Source organism: Scatophagus argus, chromosome 16 (assembly GCF_020382885.2).
Source record: "Scatophagus argus isolate fScaArg1 chromosome 16, fScaArg1.pri, whole genome shotgun sequence".
Taxonomy (NCBI): Eukaryota; Metazoa; Chordata; class Actinopteri; family Scatophagidae; genus Scatophagus; species Scatophagus argus.
The window spans coordinates 19,580,211-19,596,523 of NC_058508.1; the positions used below are offsets into that span (position 1 = coordinate 19,580,211).

The following is a 16,313-nucleotide window of genomic DNA, read 5'->3' on the forward strand; positions in this document are numbered from 1 at the left end:
ATGCTCTCTCAGAGTGGCCTTCTAGTTTATCATTTATCTTATTCAATTGCTTTAGATTTTGTAGGTGTTCACTTTTAGAAAGTAGCAAATCTTCATACCTCAGAAGCTGCACCCTGGGAGTTTTGGGCTTTTTGGTGATTGACAAATTAATTAATACAATTTTTCAGCACTAACATGTGTGAAAGAAGAGTAAAATTGCAAAGAAAATAAAGTGATTACTGCCTGAGCTGATTTTTAAAGGTAATACCAACTATCTTTCATAAAAAGATCTAAAAAATATCAGGCTGAAGCACAGTTATTTTGGCAACACTGCAATGAAGTTGTGCTGAGAGTCTCACTAACAGCTGCTTTGGCTGAGCTGGACCACACGGCAGTCACAAAGAAATCAAGACAGAAACCCATTTCTACGATTGTGCGTGTGTTCCTGCGCTCTGTATGTACAATGTAAGTCTGCGAGTAGATAGAGAGGGAGGGAAGGAGGATGGGCCACCTCCATCCCAGAGAGGGGAGTCAGATGAGGGGATCTGGAGCCCATTTATATTCATTACAGAGAGACAGTCTGCTCTCACTCTGCCAGTCCAGCCTCCATCTCTCTGTCACACACCTCAACACACCAGGGAGGAGGGTCTGACAAACCAACAGACAGATAGATTCAACTTCCTCTGTATAAACAAGAGCTAAGAGAGGTGATGCTGCATCTGTCTCCCCCATCACCATGAGAGCCGAGGGTTGCCAGGCGCCCAGATACTGACCAGCCACACCACAACCAGCAACCACACAGAGAGTCAGCCCATGATCCGGCACACGGTATAATAACGCTTGTGCTGTGATATTAACTCCATCTGTAAATTTTACATGGTGATAGCACATACAGTATTTCGGCGCATATGCTACCTCCATCTGCAAATCTTATAATGTGAACAGCTTATAATGCATATTTACACTTGAGGACACATTTCTGTTCATTTGTTTTTCCATCTGTGCTCGTGACAATCTGAATGGCTGGTTATGCACATGTTGCCTGCACAGCCACCCCAACGTGCAAGACAATGCATATTTAACTGATCTGCTCTCAACATCCCAAGCTGGTGAACTGAGAATACTGTTTTTATCTTTGGTACTTCACTCGTGCAAAATCAGAAACACTTAGCGACCTTTTTCTAAATGATTACATCCACAGTTGTAGGACTATCAGGCTGCAATGCTCACCAGAAAACAGAAGAGAATTTTTGCTGTTCTTAAATCTTGAGACAAGTTTAGTTAACTTATGCCTCATGAAGAATGAAAGGCACATGCTAAACACTATTACATTAACTAACTTTACTGATCCCAGAGGGACGCTCATTCTCTGCATTTAACCTATCGCAAGACTTTAGAGTGGAACATGGGGACCCACTTCAGTTCTAACCCAGTGGTCACGGACAGGGGATTTAACCTAACATACATGTGTTTAAGGGTAAGGGAAACCGAGAGCACCCAGAGGAAACACCAGGAGAACATGTAAAGGAAAGGCCCTACTCTGGCCAGGAATCAAACCTTCAGCTTAGGTGCCCAACTATTAACTACTAGATGTTAATATGCTGATGTTTAGCAATTAGCAAAAAGTCAGTGTAAAGACTCCACAGTGTCCTGAAATTTTATATTAGATTAGGTTTTGTTTAAAAAATAAAAATACACACTGTAGCTACTAGTGATGATGAGAAGCTCTATATGTGCAGCTATATCAATGGTTTCATATGAAGCAGTGAAGTTTATCTCAAAAATCCTTGAGTACGGCCATATGGCAGGGACTTCAGGCGACCGGGCCTGCTGTGAAATAGGACGTGAAGAGTGACAGAAGAGAGAGACGGAAAGCCTTCTGGAATTCATTACAGCTATTGCTGAGACTCTCAAAAAGAGAAAATAAATTCATTATAAAAACGAAAAAACAAAAACACATTTTACATGCGAGCACAGAAGCACTTACAAACACACACACACACACACACACACACACTGACAACGTGTCTCCATCTAAATTCCCTTTAACTTGCAAAATGAAAGGAAAAAAATCAAATAGAGAGAACCGCCAAATAGCCTCTCCCTTCAGACCCCACTTCCTGCTGGGAGGGGAAGAACACGGGTGGATCGGTGCTGAGACGCCACCACCAGGTGGACAGGGGGTGGAGCTGTGTGATTTGGCTGCTGCAGAAAAGGCTGCGATCACAGCAGGGAACTCGGAGTGTTTAGAGGTCACCTTGGGCGACAATAGGCAGCGAGCAAAACAGCGAGGCACAGAGACGGGCTGCAGAGTTTAGAGGGACAGACTACAAAGACTGAAAACATGCCAAAAAACTGAGGCTAAGTGAGTGTTGCAGCTTTGAGCGTATGTGTGACGCATTTCTGAACGTAAATCAAACGGCCACATGCAAGCCCACTTTTCCACTGCTTATGCACACCCCTGCGCTTTTCTAAGAACCCCCAGCACCCTCATTCCTCCAGCTTGGGTGAGAAATCTGACAGAAGGTTAATGAAGCCTGTTCATTATACGGTTGGATTCCATTAAAAGTGGACGGAAACTCCAATGAAAGCTAACAAGGAGCATGTGCGGGTGCATCCGGAGGATCAGCAAGACTGATCTAATGAAGCAGCTATTTCAAAAAATCATATGCAGCTGGCTGGAGGTGCACTTCCTGTCAAATAGGCACACACACAGGAATCACACGACAGAAGTGGGTCCAACTTTCCATGATGTGAGATTCGGGAGTTTTGGCAGCAGACAAGCAGACGGTCACGAGAGAGGAAAGCAGCGCCGAGGTGTCTCTGACATTAATGGCAAGAAAATCTAAACTACACGAGAAGCAGCCGCAGGTGAGACTGGCGAACAAAATAGACCGAGGGGAGGAGAATTTCCTGAGGGCCAGATGTATGAAAACATGTCTGCTGTAAAACACTGTCTGTCCATCTTGCCTGAGGCTGATAGCCTTGACACTCACTCAGAGAGAGAAAAAGAGGGTGAAAACAGGGATAAGAGAATAATGGGAACAGTGGGCACACATGCATGACAGGGCTGAGTGCGAACTCGGCAGCGGCTTGGGGAGACACTGGAGTGTGTCGGATCCAGGGCCGCAGGAGGTGTGATGGATTAAAAGGCGCCAGCAAAGACAGAGACCCTCCCTGAAGTGAGGAGCAAACCCCAGCGAAACAACATCACCATCCCTCTCCATATCGCCGATGGTTTCCTCTCTCGATCTATCTCTTTTTCTCTGTCTCCTTATTTCTCCTTACTTTAAAACATCACCATAACTCCCCATTTTCTCTGTCTCTCAGTCGAGATTGCTACATGACCAGGAAACCACGCCAGCACCACATTTCCTCTTTAATAGATGTGAAACTGTGAATAGTGCTAATTTATGCGGCTAAGATAAAAAAAGAACCCAATAAGAAGTCTCACATTAAGAGAGTGAGATAGCTTAGCCCAAATTAATACTCTTATTGTCTTAGCTGCACTTCACAATATGAAGTATACGTATCACTACTATGAGTGGCAGTATTAATTAACTTAATTTTGTCTCACCGTTACAGATTAGCAGTCATTGCTTTGATGTTTTGCCTGAATTACAAGAGATCACTTCACAGTATTAGTGCTGGTAGAATGACAAAAAACTAACTGCACTTTCCAAAACCCGAAATAAATACAGACTACTGAAGCGACTAGCATGTAGAGTCAAGCCAAGAAACAATCATATCTGTAATGCACAGGGGCGACACTTAAATAAAAGCAATATGATTACTCTGCACCTTTTATAAACATGTAGGCTACAAAGCACTGGCCAGCTGCCAAACTTGAGCTCTCATCACTACATCATCATTCATTATCTAATATAACCAACGCTCCACAGTGGCTAAAAGCTATCTGAGCCAAACGTAATGCAGAGCCTGAAAAAGACAAAGAGGAAGAGAGTATTCTTTCATTTAGCCTCTGCCATCATCCTTTCTCATCTTCCTCCATCCTTTCTGATCATCTCCAAATCTCCGCTTTGCTCTGAAGTTGCAGATCTGATCAGCTGCCGTGCTGCTCAGTGTCTCAGTATGAAGGGACAAATCTTAAATCTAAACACAAACAAAAAAGACCTGATGTGTTTACACCATCTCTTCAAGTCATTTACGTTAACTACGGTCAAAATGTTGAGCATTTGGTCTCTGTAAAAATGCACATATTTTGCCACAAAGCTGCAATGCGTGAATAAATACCTGATGAGTTATGTACATGGTCTGGTGTACTTCATTACACACACAAATACCTTTACCACAATGACTTAAATCTGGGTAAATCACATTACACATGCAAATCAATCAATCTGCATACTTTTCCCCTAATATTTAGCGCACTCAGCAAGAAACATCCGATATTATACATTCAATAAGGCCGACACGCAAGAACGACAAAGGGCTCATTTGATGGACATAATTCCTCTAGAAATCCAATACTGCTGCTGTACTACTGCTGTACGGGAACTGGTTTGCATGTGGTGTGCACATGCAATAGCTATACATAAACATAAACACGAACGTACATAAACACACTGTCATCCTGTGAAAAATCCAGACTGGAGTTTTAAGTCCCACATCTAAAGCTTTACAGTCTGGGCTTTTGCAATTTGTGCTTACACACAACTCCAGTGTAATCAATTAGCTCCCCATACTCGCAGCAAAACACTTTCATGACAAAACAGTACACAAGTACACACACAAAAAACAGAGACAGCCAAAGCCACTGTGAGACTTGAAAAACTAAAAATTATATACTCAGAGGCAGACATCAAACCACAGTGGGGCCCATGAAGCCAAGATAACAACAGAAAAGTGCTTTTTTAAATTACAAAATGATACTGGCTGCAGTCCACAGCTCTCTCTCACTCTGAGTCTCCTCCTCCAACACCCACTGACACCCAGCTAAGTCTGTCTAACCATCCAAATAAAAATATTTATTTTTTTACAATATGTCTCCCTTTGTCTGAACAAAGCTGGAAAAAAACAAAACAATATTTGTGCAACGGCATTTGCATGCACCCACTGAGGTATAGCTTTTTTCACATTCATCCACATGACTACTGGATGTGCTCTTACGTATTACCCTGCCTGTTTATTTTTTGCCCTGCAGTGGCTTACGGCGTGAAGTTTCATTCTCATGAAGTGAGCAGAGCTTGAAGCAAAAAGGAGGAGTGAATGGAGGGCGAGGGAGTTTTTCTGTTACCGCACTCAGTGCAATGATGCAATTTATAATTAAAATGCAAATAGAACGACAGGGAGTCTCTCTTCATCCTGTTTTAACTTTACTCCAACATTCCCATGTGGTGCACATCTCTACCCGAGATCAACATAAATCCATTTTCATATGAAGAACTGGAATCAAATTGAGATTTAGGCAGTACAACATCTGCGCAAGTACAAGCAACCATTTAGCCAAGAAAAAACTTGAGATGTATGGACAGAGACATCCAGCCTGTGACTATAAAACATTTTGGCTATGATGATGTGTGTACGATCTTTAAAAGCTCACCTCCCTAAACTGAAGGCTAAAAGCAATTATTTCGGCACCGAGAAAACACAGGCCTGTCTGACACCTCCACCATTGGCCTGTCTCTGTTTTGACTATAGCTTATCACAACTAGTGGCTCAAACATCCCCTAAGCTTCAATCTCAACAAACAACAAAGGCAAACGCTGTGGAATGAATCATTTGGGGGAGTTTTATTTCAAAAGTGTGCCTGACAGACGAAACGGGGGGGGAAGTGGAGAGGAGGCCTTTTTTAGTGGTTGTCCTTCAGTGTGACTTTGTCATGTAACACATTTCCAGCTCAATTATCTGCATCCAGTGGATTTCAAACACATTTAGCAAGGACCAGAGAGCCTGGTAATTAGCAGGAGCCCTGGCTCATAAGGGGGCCAAAAACAAAGCCTGTCTTTAGCTCCATCTTTATCCCCTCGGCTTGTCTAATCTCTTCTGATCCTTCTCTGTTCACAGAGTTGGACATCATGTATGCACTCAGTCAATACCTTCATTTGCCAACAGGTTGTCAGCTTTTATAAACCAAAGTGTGCAGCACAACGAGTCACTCAGTCTGTTAGAATCAGAATAGGAAGTAAAACAGACTGTGGTTGTAATGGTGATACTGTACACAACATGACACAAATTTTGATATTAGCTATTCTCAAAGTTTTTGTTTGTTTCACATTTAGGGATGTGACAAGACATATAAATGAAAACCAAACCTCTTAATTCTCCACTGTGTAAACCTAATGAATCTTTGATGAGATCAAAAAACCTTGATAAACCCTCAGTTACGAGAATGCAATCAATCTAGCCTGTTTTTACTTACGAAACCAGTGTACAAAGCATGTCATGATGACATGATTAGAATTCCAGATAAAAAAGGTTAAGACCATGTCAGGCTTTGGTCACGGACCTCCTCCTCATGTTGTTTTTCATTTCAATTACGCCTTGCCTTAGGTAAAATTGCTTTCAGTCTATCCCCCGATACCAATAAAGGCTCATTTCAGCAAGAGACAATTTCATCTTGCCTTCACCCTCCCCTCTTCACTCCAGTACTTTGTCCAGAATCACTCCCTGTTTGCTACCAAGTGTGATATACTTAACGTCAGCCATTTTATTTGAGTTTGAATTCTATGTCTAATATTTATGTACTTTAAAGCCATAAAGAAAATCCTCAGCGGTTCGCACAGTAATGATGCATCGTGGTGTCTGGGAGCTCATAATATAGTCAACTACTGAGTGTTTCAAATGTTTAATATGTAAAGGGTAGTGGATGAGTAAAGAAGGGAGCCATTTCAGACAATGAGGTTTTACTCCTTTTTTTTTATCTTTCTCCTCAACACTCATTTCCTCCTTTCTAACCATTACAGTAATGAACTGTGCGGGTACAGCAGAACAAGTCAGTGAATCTGTGAGATGTCAGCAGGGGCAGAGTAAGTCATGTGAGTATGAGAGGAAAAGCACAAAAGAGGAGTGGAAAATTAGTGCTCTCAAATATAGAAGGCATGATTGACAGCAAGGTGTCTGTATGAAGCTGTTTAGTATCCTGTTCTCAGAGACCATCGGTGAAAAGTAGCCATCTTGTAGAAGTGTCCCTATTGGTGGTCTTTCTAATAGCAGAAGGTACTTAAAACCTAAGTGGATATACACACAAGTCAACTGTTAATGTCACTGTCGTAACACTGTGCCGAAATATGGGGATCAAAGACAGTCTGATGCCATGGGAGGGGGACAAAACTGGCACTTTTCCTCACACCAGCCAAGCTTCACCTCAGGAGAGAACATTCCTGCTTCTTACCAGATGTCACATCTCATCTCTCTCTCACTGCAGAAGCTTGCTGTTGAGGCCATTCAGCAGTAACCGCTGAGGCAGGGAGCCGCCATACAGGGTCATCCTCAGCAGTTGTCCTGGGTCATCCTTTGTAGAGACTGTCTTCCCAAGAAAAATGTGACAGAAAGAGTGATTTCAGCAATTGCATGGCAGCATTATATTTACATTCAAGGTCCTACAGCCTTCAGGCAGCTACGGGAGAAGAGGAGTAAGTAAAGTGATAGTATTAAAGGACAACAAAAACCACATGAGGAGAAAACTGAGGAGGATGGGTGGGTCAACAAAGCATCAGATTTTAACACCGGAGACCACTCATTTTCAACTGACAGTCAAGGCTGGGTTCTCTAAACCCAACCAAGTCTATGTTGTGCCTAAACCTGATTAAACACTAACTGCAGCACTGTCACTTCATAAAAAATTGATTTTTCCACAATGAACTTTTGTGGAGAGACATCAGATCAGAAAACACCTCTAAAGTGAATGCAGTGTCCATTAGAAGTAAAAGAGAAAAACAACATGCAAACTGAAAAGCGGAGGAAATTCTGAACTGATGTTTCAAATGCTGCAAAATGCAATTATATGTGTTCCCGCCAGGTCTACTGAGGTGAATAAATTGGCTTCCTGAAGACTTCACATCAACAACAAAGGTCTGTCTTCAAAAACTCATGAATACAAGACAAGGTGTTATTCCCCTTTGCTGTCTACTGATGTGAGATATTTCAGAAGATGGAAACAAAGACATGCTTGGTGTCTTTTGCATTTCATAATCACCTGAGTGAGTGAATGCATCTCGTTAATTATCACATAATGTCATCAACTCCGAAAGACATTTTATCAGCTTTTCCATTCCTGTGCAGCTTTCACTACAGACACAGAATTCACATAAATTCACATATACTGTATGTAAGGAAGCCCAGGCAGAGCCTCACAGGCCACTGAGAGGATTTGGAGACAGGTGCAATTGGTGCTCCCTGTCTTATTGCTTTGCTGTTGCTCTTTTCAGTGAAACGAAGGAAGAGAAAAGGTAGCTGCGCTAATAAGTTCAGTTCTATCCATCGGTTGCACTTGGTACGACAAGGGTAAGTCCTGTGTGTGCCCCGACGTCACTCTGCCTCCCAATTACCACATTTGCACACACACACACACACATTCATTTATATTCAGGGAGAATTTTAAATGCTCTCCATTAAATCCATAAAAGATGGATTGTGTTCTAAAACCAAAAGTGACCTTTTATACATTGTTATCTATACATTAAAGAACACATACATTATGCAGTGAGGGCTGAAAATGAGCCGTCCCACTCTGAAAAGTGTCAAACCAGAGGCTTGATAATAAAAAAGAAAATGCCAGTAATGCTAAGTAGATAAAAATATTGCTGGTCAGCCGAGGCATTAAAAAAAAAAAAACTTTTAAAATAGAGTCATCAGCAAAACTTGTCTCAAACACTACGGGTTGAGTTTCACCATTATTTCCATCACAAATAAATCAAATTCATTAGCATGAGCCTGTACTTGCTCATCTTATCAGTTTATTATGCATAAAAAGTAAACGTTACAGCTGCATGTAAGTTTCTTTATCAGAGATATATGAAATTAAAAATGCACAGATTTCACAAGTTTCAGTATTTAGATCTAATTTTCAGCTGACATTTTCAATATTTGCTCCTGAAGAACCCCGGCTAAGATAGTGGTGGGTGCTGAGAGCCTGCAGTCGAAAGTCTCTGTTTGGTTGCTGGCACCTAAATGTCAACCAACCTGGAAAAGACAGCAAAGTTCTAACCACAAGCTGATGCCAGACAATTGTGAATGTGTCATATCATCTGTATTAATCTGTCCACAGTCTGGTTGGGGATCAGTCTATTACCTGCACACAGGAGCTCACAGAAAAGTTACCAGGGATGAATCAAACCTCCACAACAATATTAAGATAGCCCCCCCACTAAAAAAAAATAACCGCTCGTGTTAGTAAAGGTGACAAAACCCTGTGTGCCAGCCTCTAAACCCAAGCTTTCCTAATTCATGTTAAGGTTACGTGTGTTCCCCTCAATATTCTTTGCAGCGCCGAGCCTTTTGGAGGGTCATCAGATGGTGGCTGGTGCTGGAGCTCGTTCTGAAAGCAGGAAATGCCAGGCAGATAAAGCTGCTCGACCACCATAAACACACACAAGCACACACACTCATACACACAGTGACATTTCAGATCTCTGCAGTGAATCTGGGACCGTAACCAACAGTTATGCTCCGAATCCAAGCCTTCCTAATTCATCTCTCTCTCTCTCTTTCTATCTGTGAGAGCCCTCCTGCCACTACCAAACTTTCAGCCCTAAAACTCATCTTCTCCATCCATTCTGCCACTTGTAATCACACATGTTAACTATTCCACACGTTTCGTCTTTCCTCAAAATGGCGCTGACAAATCTGCCACATCAGGCTGCCTTTGGTGGAGACCCCCTCTGAGATTATCACTCCCTAATGAAGTCATTTGTGTCAGGCAGGCACATTCCAATCTCTGAATGGCCAATCAAAAGCACCAGAAATACTTTCTCTACTCCGGCAGATGCCAAGATGGACAGAGAGACGGAGGCAGATAAACAGACAAATAAACAAGACGAGTGGAAAAAACACAACAGCAGGAAGACAGACGGCATTTATCTTTAACCGTGTTGAATACAAAAATACATAAAAACAGATAAAGATATTAGAAGAGCGGAACAAATTAAATGGGAAAGGACACAAGAAAAAAGGAAGGCAACCAAGCAAAAATGAGAAGGTGAAAGAACCTGCCAACATAAACATGAGTCGTCCACAGAATACTACAACCAATGAGGAAAAACAAGAAACAAACATTCTGACAGACATAAACCGAGACAGCAAAGCAAACAAGGAAGGCACACGTCAAAACAAATCAGATTTCAAGTCTCTCTAACTCTCGATAAGCAAGGTGGACTTTTCTTCAAGAAGCAACTGAAATAACCAAAGAGAGGAGTTTTTCTTTTACAAATAATTTTCAAATGCCATTACTTCAATGTTGCCAGTGGGACACCATCAGCACAGATCATTTTAGGATGATAACAACATAAAGGGTGTGAGGACCCACTTGTTGCCATTACAACCGTTTCAGAGACATTACCAAGAGATTAAATGTGAAAGGAATAAAAACATACATGGTGGGGGAAAGAAGGAAATCTTCAAGGCTCATGGTTCAGCTTTAATGCAGCTGAAAATGAAACAAAATGCAGCTGCAGTCCCCTCTGCGCTCCACACACAAAACAAAAGGACAAACATTTTAATCTGAAAAGAATAAAACAATAAAACGTAAGTAAAATGGAACAGCAGGTGAGGTGACAGGTGAGGTGAATCACACTGATCATTTCATTACAATGCAATGTTCTGCTGGGAAAACGCCGGTCCTGGCATTCACCTAAACACAGCTGCCGAGCAAGTAACTGCCCCCAAAAACACACTCGCTGGGCTGTGTATCGCAGTAGGCATTAGCGTAGTGCAAATGTAATGGCAGTACAATAATGTCCAATAAGACCAACATAACAGAATAGTTCAATGTATATTGGACAGATGCTGGGTAATGAAAATATGCCGTCCCCTGCTGCATCCATATGCTGCTGGTTTTCTTTTGGTTTGTCATCAGACTGTATTTAGTCTACGTCATTTCTTACCGTAAACGCTGTCAGCTAATCACGTAACGTTTCACACACTGTGACCAATATGAGAATCAGCCACTGCTTCAATGCTCCAACACGATATCTTCGTTGTGATATCACGATAACTTGTTCTCACATGACGCAGCACTGTGAAAGTCTGCATCTCACAGCAAAGCTTTCTGGTGAGTGAACCTAAATGTTATGACAAAGTGAATCTTCATCCACAAAAAATACATCTAAAATATTTGTTTTAAGTAAGCTCAGACACTGAAACAATGTAGTGATCAGAAACTAATCAGCATTTTAGCCATCGTCTAAATATTAAAGTATTTCAGTTAAGGTTCGAAGTGAATTCATATTAACATTATGCATCCCTTACAGTAGGTGTGTTACAAATACATGAACTGGTGAGGAATCAAGAATTTGGCTGAACATTTAAACTTGACCAGCGTAACAGGAAACCATCAGACAAGGCACACTGAGCAAACTAATTTGCATCCAAGCAGCGCACTGGATCAACAGCGACCGTCCACCTAATGTCCTTGAGTGACCACAACTTACTGGATAACTGACAGCTAACAGTGGCCGTCAGAAAGACATGAAATGAAAATACAGCAGAAAGAAAGACAGAATTACTCTGGAGTCAAGACATGTGTGGCCCTTCAAAAGGAACCCTACTGCAGGAAAAATATAAATAAAACACAATCATTAACCAGCTCTGCCACACTTAACAAGGAGCACAGAGAGACGAGGGAGGAATAAGTGGAGGGAGCCGCAGGGTTGCTGCAGCAACTGAAATTAGAACCTGGGATAACAAGAGAAATGAGAAAGTGTGGGAAAAGCCAGGTGAGATAGACTGAGAAGGGGAGAGAGAGACACACAGACACACACACACACACACATGAAAAGAGATGGAGAGAAAAAGATTGATGGAAAAATTGACAGAGCTGATTTCATTCTGCTTATACAGCAACGTGACAAATAAAACAGCTCAATGTGTTCTCTTTCAAAACCTTAAAGAGAGAAGACAGCAGCTAATTCAACGCAATGCGCGAAGAAACCGTAAATGTGCCCTCCTGTGGTGTGACATCATCTGAATAAAATAACACACACACACACACACACTTACATGCTGCAGCAGGATCACTGGAGCTGCAGCCAAGAACAGATATTTACAGACACAGTGTTCAAACTAATTCAACGTCCACTTCCAGTTATTAATTAAGTCAATTTTATTTGTGTAGTCGTAATCACAGTGTGTCTCAAAAGCGTTCCCAGCGTCCAGACTCTAAATATAAAAGAAAACGATGCCTTCAAGCCTCACTGAAAATGAGGAAAAAATTCCTGCAAAAACTTTATTTTTTACAGTCACAAAAAAAGGGAAGAAAGCTTTGACAATTAACAACACAAATGATACACAATGATTTCAACAACACTGTGATAAATCTGAAAGCACACGTTTCACCACAGAATTTAGCAGGGAGCACCTTTCTCAATCGGCTCGTAGGTTGCCAAAAGACAGATAATGCCAACTGGAGGCTGGCAGTTTGTAAGATCTGAACGTTAAGACCTAAAATGTCAATATTGGTCCCACAGGAGGGAATAATTAAGACATAAAGATCTAAAAGGCCTGTCACATATGGCTGGCCAGCTGTCACATCTGTCTGTTCATATTCATGCCAGTAACAACTAGGCCTATACTAAAGCAGCAGCAGAGTATGTAATGGCTGAGCATTAAATGTCAGCTGACTGAGCTACAACTAAAGGCTTGCACAAGAAAAGCACAGCCAATGAGGAGAAGCCTGGCATTTAAAACAATACACAAGCTCCACTTCTCATCTCAGACGTTCACTCCCGAGTGGCTTGTCTCAAAAAGATCTATTCCCCATGGTTCTACTTCACACATCCCTTGTGTTCCGTGTTATGGAAGGCAGCACTGCAGAACCAACAGAGGAGCACAGTATTTAAGAGGAAAGTATAAAATGCTGCAGAATTCCTGCAGAATGTCTGATAGAGAACTTTCCCTCTTTAGAGCAATAGGGTGTTTCAGGGACAATCTCTCAACTGGAAGACATAAAGGTGCAAACCCTCAGCAAACATCCAACCTGGTGATGTGTCAGTGGTCCTTCCTCAGTACCTTGCTCCAGGAGAACTGTGGAAAAATTCAAGTGTTGTCATGCCTTGTGGAACCAAGGAGGAGTAATTACGGCGACCACTATACAAGATGCTGCTTTTAAGTAAACTGTATGTCTGCATCTAACCATGTGCTTTGGCCAAAGAGAGGGAACATTGCTCTGCAGGGATAATGAATATAGTCAGCTTGTTATGGTCAGGTCGGGGGAAAAGTACTCGCTCTGCTGAATTCATGCACTGGTTGCTTTTATGATAACCACACACAATTTTCAATTCAGCCGTAATCTATCTACAAAAGCCACGTGGGAGGCAAATTAGTCAAAACAAATCCAATTGTGGTCCGTGTCACTTCAGCTCAGCGTTGTGGACTTGTGGAAGTCTCTGCTGTTTAACTGCTTTAACACTTTTTATCTTGAATGCAGATTTACCCTTTGGTTCATTTTTCATTTCTTTTTCAAGTACGCGTAAATACTGGTTATCAGATAACAACATCAGTCTCTTTATAGCCATAAACCGTAATTTAGCGTCACTTCTCTTAGATGAAGGTAGATGAAGCCTTCCTGTTCACTTCATGTCCACATTTTCAGTGCGTTATTATTTGAGTCTAAGAGCCATCCCTTTCAACGTCTCAACTGTCTGAATGAAGGAAACTAAAAGCTCAAGGGTTCAAATGCACTTCTTCATTCGCTGACACTGACTGGTGCAAATGCACCTGGGCTCAGACTACAAGTAAGATGTGTCTCGTGAGGTGAGCTTTGCTTTGTGTATGCTGATCACCTTCCTGCTGCCTCCTGAGGTGATAAATGTGTTGGGATGTGGCTGCGTGTGTGGCAGGCAGCAGGCAGTAGTGACTGACAGGTCAGGTGAGCTCTATGGTCCACTCAGGCGTGCAGATCCAGCTTCTCTGACTGATCTGAAGTGGCTTCAATTAACTGGATCAGCCAAGTGTGAGGGAGGGGACTGGGGGAGGGGAGGGCAGACAAGCCTCCTGACAGATTTGGGGGGGGGGGGCAAGATGAGCAGGGCCGTCTGACAGGTCCTCGAATGCCCCACCAACTCCAACCTTTCTCCATCTCCTCTTAGCTAATTACTAAGTATCCATATGAAGCCACTTGTCATTGTGATCACAGCAAATTGGCTGTAACTGCAGGGTCAGCAAGGACTGTCTTTCACAGGCATATACAGACACACGCACAGGAGAAACACGTCTAGCCTTGCACAAGAACAAAACACACACAGTAGTTTTCATCACTTTCAATACTGGAACTATTTTGAGTTTCCTGAGAGAACAGAAATTAAGTCACAGCCAAGAAAACCAATATCACAGGCAGCGCCTCATGTATATCTGCGAAACCATATTCATGTTGATTCTGCATGATGCTCTGTCTGTATGATAATAAGAAGGAGGTGATTAAAATATCCTGGCATTTCTCTACAAATCCTACACAGATTTAATTTTCATGGATATATGCAACAACGCCGATGATCGAAGACACTGCCAAGAGAAATGCGACTTTCACTTTGAATATATGAAGGTAAATCACACTGTAAACACGTGGGAACATGAAGAGCAGATGTGAACTGCATACTGGAATTTCTCATCCGTCTACATTTGGTCTACATTTACCTCTTAAACCAAATAAGAGAGATTCTTCACCGTGTTAAATGTTTCATGAAACAGCAGACAAACCTGTACACATGGGGAGGCCAATATGTCGCATCAACAATGCACCATCATTTATTATATTCTCCTCTGAGCACACAGAGAAATGGCCTCTAACAGAACACAGTGTGCTCTTTTACACTGTCTCTTCATTTAGCTTTTGCTCTGGCTTTCCTGCTGCCTTGCTGTTCTTGCTAGTTTTACATTACCTAATTAACATGGAAAAGTTTTCAGGGGAGGCGTGGAACACACAGGCCCACATAATTTCCCCTGAAGGATATATTTTATTGTTCATTTTGGGTGTTTTTTGGTTTTTTTGGCTTCTCATGTTAGCACATCCTCCATGCCTCCATCCTCATTTCCCCTTCTAAAACCCGATCTCCTTCCTCCTTTCTCACTCTTAAGTCTTTTATTAGAGCTGGATGTGATATCCACTTTTAAATGACAACAGAATACCTGAAACTTCTTACCCAGCTTCAATTTATATGATCCAAGTGTCTGCTGCATCCTCTGTTCTCTTGCTGCTTGGTATTCCTCCACTGGTAGCCTTCAGATCTTTTGTCACCTTCAGTCTTTTTGAAGGTTTGTGTTTTCTATTCAAACCATCTACCTTATTTTTCATTCTGGACCATCAATTTCCTCTTACTCACTATTTGGTTCAACGCTAGCCATTTGAGAACAGGAGTATGCATCTCAGAAAGCAAAACACAACGTAGTTTGCTTGTGAGAAACTAATGAACTACAACTTGGTAACTTTCCATGACATGTTTGCACCCGCAGAACCACACAGTGGACCATCAAAGACAGCTTTAATGCCCTGAAGAATTCAAAACAGCACAGCATGTAGACCTGTTGCAATACTGGTTTGTATGGCTGGGTTGACAAATCAGTGCAGAACACATGGCACCTGGGAAACTGCAATGAAATACATGAGCTGGTTTACATCTTAAAACAATTTATTTAGTATTAACATCAGTTTGAGGCCTACAGGTTTGTTAATATGGTTTCAAACATTTTGAAGACACCACTGTAAACCTAATGTGTGCGTGTGTGCCACTAAAATTTAACAAAATATTTAGCTAAAGTATCACAGGCTCAAACTGTCTCTAACACCCCTCACCAATTCCAGCCAACCCCTTCACAGTATACCTGCCATTTCCTCATATTGGTACAGACCAACACCCCCACTTCCCTCCCCCAGATCCTCACCCCGTTTGGTACTCACCTAGATCAAAGTCCCTAGCACATCTGTTCCACTTGCTGCTGCCATGACTCGCCAGCTGGACTCTGTCCGTCAGGTCTCTCAGTCTGTAGGTGTGTCAGTACTGCATGTCTGTCCAAAGCCTGAGCTTCTTGGCAAGCTGCAAACGCAAACAGCGGAAAGAATCAACAAGACTGTAGTTGTGAGAGCGAGTGTGGGTGTGAGCCGGTGTCTTATCATATTCTTGCAAGAGACTCCTTGTCAAGTTGACTGTTTGTGTGCACATCTG

General features: G+C 42.1%; 1 protein-coding gene across 3 annotated transcripts in view; it reads right to left on the reverse strand.

Annotated features, from left to right (window-relative positions):
• The window catches only part of LOC124072897 (speckle type BTB/POZ protein), a 70,139-nt gene that overhangs the window by 39,304 nt on the left and 14,522 nt on the right, over window positions 1-16,313 (reverse strand). The window contains exons 2-3 of one of the 3 annotated variants that reach the window (XM_046414668.1): window positions 16,049-16,184; window positions 7,334-7,464 (exon numbers count right to left, since the gene is read on the reverse strand). The gene's annotated coding sequence lies outside the window, so the exon portion shown is untranslated. Of the gene's footprint in view, window positions 1-7,333; window positions 7,469-16,048; window positions 16,185-16,313 lie in introns of all 3 variants that reach the window. The other 2 variants (XM_046414667.1, XM_046414666.1) reach the window with 2 other exon arrangements.